Source organism: Mytilus edulis, chromosome 11 (assembly GCF_963676685.1).
Source record: "Mytilus edulis chromosome 11, xbMytEdul2.2, whole genome shotgun sequence".
NCBI classification, from domain to species: domain Eukaryota; kingdom Metazoa; phylum Mollusca; class Bivalvia; order Mytilida; family Mytilidae; genus Mytilus; species Mytilus edulis.
In genome coordinates this window covers 12019791-12029548 of record NC_092354.1, presented here as the reverse complement: position 1 = coordinate 12029548, position 9758 = coordinate 12019791, and the positions used below count along the sequence as shown (strand labels likewise).

The 9758-nt window shown below is 31.0% G+C and overlaps 1 protein-coding gene and 1 long non-coding RNA gene across 3 annotated transcripts in view; both read left to right on the top strand.

The window, feature by feature from the left end:
• Positions 1–2212: 2212 nt before the first annotated feature.
• Positions 2213–9758, top strand: part of LOC139495139 (atrial natriuretic peptide receptor 1-like) — a 440175-nt gene continuing 432629 nt past the window's right edge. The window contains exon 1 of one of the 2 annotated variants that reach the window (XM_071283316.1): positions 2213–2775. The gene's annotated coding sequence lies outside the window, so the exon portion shown is untranslated. The remainder of the gene's footprint in view (positions 2776–9758) is intronic. The other variant, XM_071283309.1, reaches the window with a different exon arrangement.
• On the top strand, positions 2854–5711 carry LOC139495138 (uncharacterized). The gene is made up of 2 exons (XR_011657268.1): positions 2854–3122; positions 4206–5711. It is a non-coding gene; the product is annotated as an uncharacterized lncRNA (long non-coding RNA).

The window sequence follows — 9758 nt, the reverse complement described above, 5'->3', positions numbered from 1 at the left end:
CTGGTATATACGTTTAAATCAAAGACTAAAGGGTTCGATTTGCTCGGTATTTAGTTTGCTCTACTGTGTTTTGTGTACTGTTGCTTGTATGTTGGTGGTTTTGTTTCTTTTGAATCCATGGCTTTGGTTGTTTATTTTCGACTTATGAGTTTGAATGTCCCCTTTGGAATCGTTCACCCCTTTTTTACACTTCATTTAAAAGCAAAAAGGAAAACAGTTCACGCTTCACAAAAAGCAAATCAAACAGAAAACAAACCAAAACTCGATCAACACTGCTACCTTAACCGAGGTGAACCTAGATGAATGTGATTCATTTAAATAAAAACAACATAACATTGCACGAACCCATATCGTAGTAGATAGATTATGGGCCGTACACATACTAGTAGATCGTTTAACGCTGACGATGTGACAGTGTTATTTTTATGTTAATTTATAAACCGTTGCGAGATTTAATCATTTAATGTAGAGCACTAGGGTCAGCTTACCTTTCCGGAGGGCCTGGAATCAAATTCCGTTTTTTCGTTAAATTGAGTGTTGCTAAAGTTTTCTATGTAGTTTTTGAAGGCTGTTGTTTTGACTTTTCGTCGCTTTTCATTATTACTCATGGTTTAGTCTGTCAACTTTCGAGTTCAATGTTCTGATTTATCTTAATTATTTGGACATTTTGGTTGCGCATCAAGCCATGGAAGCGTCCAAACAATAAAGATGCTGCAGAAAATTAAACCGTCTCAATTACTCTATTCCCAAAAGAGTACCCGTCCTAAACCCCTTCGTCAACAACTGTCTAAACCATACTTGTATCGAACCTCTATAGCTAATCCTCGGATGATGCCAAATGCATTACATTTCACGCTTGGTTGGTTTTTACGGAGATAATTTCTCCCAATCATTTCTAACGGTGACTGAATTCTTATTTATTTTCCAAATCAAACAGAAGTAAATCTGTATAAAGAATTGATGAAATAAGGACTTGTATTCAATCTATAGATTATAACTAGAGACATTCAATAAGGGGTTTTATTAAATGATTGACACTCTAAAGAATTAAAGGTTAACAAATTATTAATGGTTGATGATTATTTTGATACGAATATCTATACTTTGTACTACAGTTGTATATCTATACCTATAGGCTTTGTACTACAGTTGTATATTTCATTGAAATTTATCAGTTTGAAATAAGCATCACTGTGACAGTAGATCTATTTTATTTTATGTGTGAATACCAGTTTATACTGTAGACCACAGTTCGTGATTCAAAGTGTGAAAATGTTATTCATATCAGTTAGGGACATTAAATGTAAATGAATTTTAGGAAATAAATACGAAATTATTTAAATTGAGAAATTGAAAGGGTACAAAATTGACTTAGTAGAGAGAACTATAATTGATGAATCAAAATCATGATAATGTATTATTTATGACATTTTTTTTTAATTTGCTGATAAAACAATGTCCTCCCCAATTTATAAATGAAAATCTATACTCTGTTTTTCTATAAAGTTTACTACTTCAATGATAAATATATACAATGTATTCAATAACATTTCATTCAAACTTTGACATTATTCTAGCACCAGATGACGTGTTAATCTATAAGATGTGTCCACTGACCAGTGATTTCATAACAGTGTTATAATGCCACGTACAGAATAATGGAACGACAAATGGTTTGTGACGCTTAGACCTGACACTAGTCTTTAATGAGAGAATACTAAACTTAATTATTCGGAGATTTCTTGAAAAGGGATCAAAATTTGATCTTTTAAATCCGATCATCTGCTTTGAATCGATTTGACTTCTGTTAATTATGTTTCCACTTTAACTACAGGAAGTACAGTAAAACAAATGAAACACACGTGGTGACATATAAAGCAGTTTTCATACTTTCAAAGTACCGTAACACGATTGGAAATATGTGATGATATAAAAACAGTTTCCATAATTTCTACAGAAGCGTGATTTTTTCACTCTTTGATGATGGCAAAATGTATATGTAAATATGTATAAGAAATACAATGTGTCTAGTATATTAATTCAAATATCGTATCTTTCTTTGAAGTGAAACATCTTATACTAATATCTCTTTTTGTTGCAAAGAATATTTTCTAAAAAGGCATTATTCGCCTCAACCAATGAAAGTTGTTGAACAGAATTCTAAGTGAGGATTTGTCCCTAGTTATAAATTATTTCAAAAAGACAATCTCTCAGATCTTCAACTATTGTATTTGTTAATCAATTGTTTTGCGTGAAGGAAAATATTTTGCGAAGAACAATAATTTCATCATTATATGGATACTTCCAACTTCTTGACAACTTTTGTTCCGAAGATCAATATACTATTTGCATTCGGAAGACGTTTTAGATTGAATTTAAAAAGACCACAAACAATTGAATTAGAAAGAAACAGCTCTGTTTTATGAAGGATTAAGTTGGTTGTTTAGAATTATTCATTGCTAATTAGCGCAGTAGATCCGAACAACCGACACAGCCTCAAGCGGAGGTACATCGAATAAAAGGCGAGTTTAAAAAAGAAGCATATGACGGAACGGACCAACAGCTGTGACAAATTTCCGGAGGTAATTGAAAAAGTATATTAGTAGATTGTGTATTGGTGTATTAATTGTTAATGATCTACTTGTTAGATAAGCCGTGTGATTCAATAATATATCGAGACACAATTTAATCATATTTATTTTCTGTGGTAAACATATTAATTTTGGATTTATAGAATTGATATAAGACGTCTGCTATCACACGACATAGATTCAGGTAAGTCCTACCTATTTTTTTTTAATTTTAATATGAAACTGATTTTTTTTAATATCACAAGATCGATGTAAAATTGATTGCACTGAAAAAAATACCTAGTAAATATTACTAGTTTGGCTAGTACTTCATTAAAAGTCCCTAGTAGATAATCAAACAACTAATTAGACTAGTATGTTTACTATCGTGGATGCATCGTATTACCAGGAACCAGCTGTGTAACTGATAACAGGATTTCCCGCCGGACGATATCATATTCGCGTGGCCAAGTTCTGTTGTACATGAAGTGATGGCCGCAATCAAACGAATAAAGAACCCGAGTGATTTTTGGCCTGATTCATTGAAAAGCTGTAAGTATTTTAACTAATTTATGTTTTATTCTATCGTCTTAACTTGTTTACACAAAAAAAGAACCACATCATCTAGCCTTTCACGTAAAATAAAATGTACTACAGAAGATGGTCAAGATAACCTTGTGACACGTGGAACAAACTTATATATTTAAGTTAAGATTTACAAGATGCAGATTTCGTTATTTTAATATTAACACCTTTCCTTCTTTTTTAATACGAAAACTAGTTAATAATCCTTCTATTTCACCACTTAAATCCGAAACGTCTTATGATTATATAATTAAAGTGCGCCTCGTTATGAAATTAATATGGCTGCGCCCATGTAGTGAAAAAGTATGAACCTGCCAAAGCTAATACAGTCAATACATGGTATATCTTCAACATTTTCACATCAAATATGAAATTGAGAAACATTTGAAAGCACCACAGAATGTACTTGATGACATACATGCACCATGTAGGTGTACACTTGCATCTTGACTCTGAGTGCACAAATGCATTATAATTTCAAACAAGTAATAGCTTTTCTAAAAAGCTAGCCGTCTCTTAGCTTCAGGATGAAAGTAAAAAGTGTTAAAATTCATAAAGGCTAATACAATTTTTTCTAATTTACTAATGTTTTTATGGGATAATTTACCAACAATGGATTAAAAAGGGTGATGCCTTAACTGTTTTTTTAAATTAAATATGAAAATATTTATAAAAGTATATTTTAAACATGGCTCTGGGATAATTATTGTTTTTGCCAGTATTTTAACTCTCTGTATAGCAGTATAATTGTAGATTTAATATTAATGCATACATATTACACTTGTTAATGTCTTACTTGAAATACTTGTATGCAATTGCATTAAAAAGCTATAAAAAAAAAGCACATACATGTAAATGTTGAGTGTGTATCTATATATGTCTGACATGATGACTCACCTATCACACATAAGAAACAAAGTGAAATATAGTTTTTTAAATACAATGTATTTGTAGAAATTGACAGTAGAGTTCTAGTTAATCTATATTAATTACTATTGACAACACTACATGTAGTTTTATTACATGTATATGATTTTTGTATTATTTCAGGTTCTGAAAAAATCACAGGGGATGATAATTTTAGACAAGAAGGATCGACCACCAACATGCTACACTTACTGGAACTTGAAAAACCTGCAATTCACAAGAACAAGCCAAAGACTAGTATTACCGTACAAAGTGGTTGAGGGTATGGTCCCAGCTAACCAAACCTGACAAATTATTGGTAACAAGCAATCTTTACCAAAAAGGAACATCAAGCTGACACGCTTTGCAGACTTTGAAAGTGATTATTTATAAATTTGGTTAAGGCTATTGAAACAACAAACTGTGAAAACGAGCAATTTAAAAACACATTCTTCGTCAAAACTGTGATTCATTGAAAGAAGACGTAGTGTGCGCCAAGTCAGTTGAGAGCTTCAAAACAGCTCACCAAGGCCGTCAATATGAGTCCGCTCTCCTGTCAAGTTCAAGCCAGAATTGGGACCTTCGATGTAACAATGCAGATACATATACATTTGTATATAGCATGAAAAGTTTTATATAATGAACATTTATATTTATATCTATTGATGTTTCAGTACAAGTATGATTATTTGTTTTTGTTGTGATCTATGACATACATGTATAGTATAAACAATTTTGAGAAAGTGTTATCTGTATACATGACAGTTCCGTGAAAATGTTAACCAACTTTTGTGTCAACTTATTCTTTAATCTAAAAACTGATACAAGCCAATATTAGAATTCAATAGATTAAGACTATAAAATCAGTTTTGACCTAGGCCTGTTCAAGTTTATTAAGGTCAAAATAAGATAAAACAAAGTTTCATAATATAAAATATCAATGTAGGAGCAAACGGTGAAAATGATTTAGATCCTAGTGCAATATGAGATGGGTGACATGTATTTAGATCCTGGTGCTCTAGAGGGGTGACATTGAGTTGGATCTGTTTGCTCAAACTAAAATTTACAGTGCTTTAAAAAATGATAAGTGATCATGCTTTATAAAGTTATAAACTGTTAGGTACAATCTGTATACATTTGTACTTACTTCCTGACAATTTTATTTTTACTTCTAAGTGTTTTAAACTGTAAACTTTGAAGTAGGAAGACATAAAATAACTGATCAGTCTTACTTTGTTCTTTTTTTTAAAATAAATATTCGAGGGAGAGTTTATTCATTTTGGTTTTGCAGGGAGAGCTGATTAATTTAAACAGGGGCCGTGCAATAACTAGATGGGTTATAATTTATTAAACTGACGTTTTAATTTTTTTTCATCGAAATAACTTTAGAATTGTAAACTGAATATTCTAAATACATGTATGAAATATTGTTAATATTGATTAGGGTACAGCTTATTAATGGTTTTGAAACATGAATTTAAATGGTTACTTTGAAGTAAATTGAGAACATGTTACCTATTTGTTTGTTGTTGGTTGGACACCTTTTTCTATACTTGAAATTAACTACTTTGTATTGTCTACTCAAATGTATTTTACATTTCTGATGTTAATAAGTTATGCATCTTATGTAAATAAAATATTTAGGATTTATCTTTAAAATTATTTTGCTGAACCTCACACACTGACAAATTTAGTTACATGTAGTTAACTGTAAAGCTTTCAGGCCTAACATGGCGAAATTTAAATGAGAATGTGTGAAAGAGAAAACAACAAGAACAAGGAAAGAAAAGAAATAGTTTTGTCTTTGTTGACATTGAAGGTCAATTATCACTACAGATGCAACAAATTTTTATCTGCATTCATTGGCAACCAAAGTATACATTGTAAGTCAATTCATATTGAGGATATTGTGACCTATTGCTGATGTTTTTGCTAGTCTTTTCGGGTCATTGTTGTATATTTATCTTTCAAAATTATTGCTATTGTCATTGTGTTTCCTGAATTGAAAGATCACAAACACATATAACTACCTAGAAGCTTCCTGTTGATTTTACCAAGTGATGGATTTAAGGGCCCTTAGGCCCCTTTCATGGGAAAAATGTAATTGATTATACCGTGAAAAATTTAACTATGACTTGAGTGAGCCCCCTTTTATGGCAGTCCCCCTTATTAAAAAAAAATGGATTTATTATTTTGAACTTTGTACCAGTACAATAGAGAAATAGCTATAAGAAATTGCACTGCTATGAAACTATGCATACAAATCAATATAAAAAAGAATCCTTAATGCAGTAACATTGATACATGTAGGTACGAAAAAGTACCACACGAGGGTGACCTGGTACAAGTACTTATAGCTAGTAAAGTTACTAGCTGAAGGAGGTATTCCTACTAGGAAATGTTTGTAGAGTTACTTGAAGCTAGTAGAATCACTAGTCTTACCATGTAGTTGCCACTAGGAGAACCTAGTTATGTTACTAAAAGGTAGTAAAATTACTTATTCAGACTAGTAAAGTCACCAAGCAGTCTAGCAAAATTACTAGGGACTCTAGTGTAATTACTAAGTAGCCTAGTAAATTTACTTTGATGGCCTAGTATAGTTACTAAGTAGGCTAGTAAATATACTTCTGGCCTAGTAATCTCATGGACAGTAAGTTTACTAGTTTACCTAGTAGAGATTACTAGGTATTTTTTTCAGTGTGTACAACGAAAACAAATTCGTATACTTGTATCATATATATAGAGTTTGAAGTTTAAATTAAACTACTTCAAAAATTCGCAGTCATATTAATGACATTTGCACAAAATATACTAGTATAGAATTACGTCAATTTGAATAAAGCACAAACATATATGAAATAAACATGAACGAAAGACTATAATTATAAATGATAAATAGGGAGGTTGAATGATAAATAAATATAGTGATGATATATGCCAGTTTAATTAAGACATGGAAATGGTTTTATGGGACCCATCTTTTAGACAAAATTAAAGAAGCTAAACTTAAACTCAAACTTTAAAAATCATATTTGAAATTAGAATGTACATGTATTACCCTCATGCATTACTCTGATTTCTTGTCTTAACGTTTTGTGTCCTTTTCAGTTTATATATTATCAGCTTTTCGACGTTGGTATATACTTAAATAGTTTAGCCAAACGAATCACTAATGACACCTGTAGCACTCGAAATGCACATGCGCATATGGTAAATTGATTTCGGTAACGGTAAATTTTGGGACGTTGTATACAATGATACAGGACCCTTTATGTAATAATGGAGTTCGTAGAGTAGTAAGATCGTACATATCTAAGAAAAACTTATGATAAATATTATAGTTCACAAAAATCTTTATACTGAGCGTAAGCGCAGAAGCGAGATGTTTAATGTTGACAAGTTTAATGATTGCTTAAATAAAAATGAGCTATAATCAGGCTATTTTCCATTTATTTTGCTAATAGGAGAATTCTGAACTTCAAAACGGACCTAAGACACGTTCGAAATGCAGCCGTTCTAATTTGACGAAACACAAACGATTTAGAAAACCAACGGTTTCATGATTTAATGATGATTGTGTATACTTCATTTTAGAATGAGTTTATTTTGATTTCCTTTCGAGTAACACGAATGAAAATGTATTCTTCGGATTAAGATACAATTGACGTTGCAACTTTAATTGTAACGTCACGCATGTGCACCCCCGTGTTATATTGAGATTAGAACATGGTTTGTATAGGACGGCTTGATATTACAATTTGAGGTATTATATCCAAACTTATTCAGTTCACATGAACGATATGTCAACGTTGATAAAACTTTGCTTTATGGAGACATTACCTAAACGTATTGAAAAAAAGAATTTTGGAACAGCATATTGAAAATTAAATGTTGTAGCCCTTGAGACGAAATCAAGTCTCTTTAACAATTGCATTCACAATCCTGCAAGACCATGGCATCATAATCAGATTAACGTGTTTTACGCGTGTTTTTTTTTTGGCACAGTAGAGACACATTAAAAATCAATTTCAAAGGTCATGGTTCATTTCTGTTGGTAAATGTTTTCAGAGCATACTGTTCAAAATTTAAGTACTTTAATATAAACATTGTGATGTATTCGTTCTTGAGATTGCGTGCAATTCCCTGAAAAAATGTATATTACATTACATTGTAGATCTCACGACAAGTACGTTTAATAAAGCATGTTGATATTCGTATATCACATATTATGAAATTATGTAAACTGTATATCATAACACGTAGAATAGTACATTGTATGTAAAATCATTTACAATTGAATGGAGAATGTCTATAATAACGTGTCTCTATAAGTTTTAATATCGATTATACTGAGGTTCCTGTAATGAAGTGTGAATTTCCATAACGCGAACGAAAACTTTCACAAGTGCGGAATTTTTTTTATTTATTTTAATATCGATCTGGTGGAACGGTTTGCTTTATTTGTCTCAGGTACAGCTGTGCTAATTTGTTTGTTAGTTTAATCTAAATATAGATATAGGAAGATGTGGTGTGAGTGCCAACGAGACAACTCTCCATCCAAATAACAATTTGTAAAAGTAAACCATTATTTTTCGGTCAATGTACGGCCTTCTACATGGAGCCTTGGCTCACACCGAACAAAAAGCTATAAAGGGCCCCAAAATGTATATTTGATAAAATGAAAACAGAATTGGAGACATATACGAAAAAATAGCAAATCAAATAGAACGAAGTATAAATACAAACAAAAAATCAAAAAAAAATAGAATAGAATAAATTTATAACATTAAAAAGATCATGATAATCAGTATATACAAAACTGGTAACTCTTTACCAACTATTAATTTCTTTAATCAAGTTTTAACATAGAAATCTAAGACAATTTTTTTTTTATCTAAACTAAAACAGTAAACGAATTTAAAATGAACCATAGGAAGTTCATTATCCGGGTCCAGGCCAACAAACAAAACAAAAAATCCCACTCTTACGTGAATTCGCGTATTTTCATGAAATCAAATTCATCAGTGAAATGTTGGAAGCTTCGGAAAAATGTATTCATTGTATCAGGTTTTTTTTGCATTTTACATAATATATTTTATTAATTACAAATATTTGTTCTATTTCTACTTTGTTTTGTTTTTCCCTGAAAGCGTACATACATTCATGTACCATTTGGGTGTACTTTGTGGAATTTGCCGAAAAACGTCGGAATACCCATTAAATAATCTCCCTCATACCTTAGTCTCATCTTGTTGGTTTGGTTTTTCTTTGAGGGACTTTTTCTTGTATCTGTTACAAGTTTGGAACCGTCTTAAGGGTATGGTCTTTGTTATATCTTAATGTTGTTATATATCTATAACATTGGTTGTCCGTTTTTGCTCCAGCATGTTAAATACTTCTATGACTGATGTTGATCGATCATAGATGTTCATACTTTATTTTTTGGCATTGGGTTGACCTCTTCTTTAAAAAAAAACCACTGTCAGCTTTATTGTACAAATTCACAATTTACACACTGGTAACATAGTAACATAAAGGAAGATATATTTAAGAATATAAATCATTTTGATTTGATACTCAAGTAAAATCCCATCGCGATTGTGTCAAACAATTTCTTCTTGAACATGATATATATGCGAGAATCGACAAAGTATTTTATTATTATAGAAAAAAGTTATTCAATTAAAATTTATATAA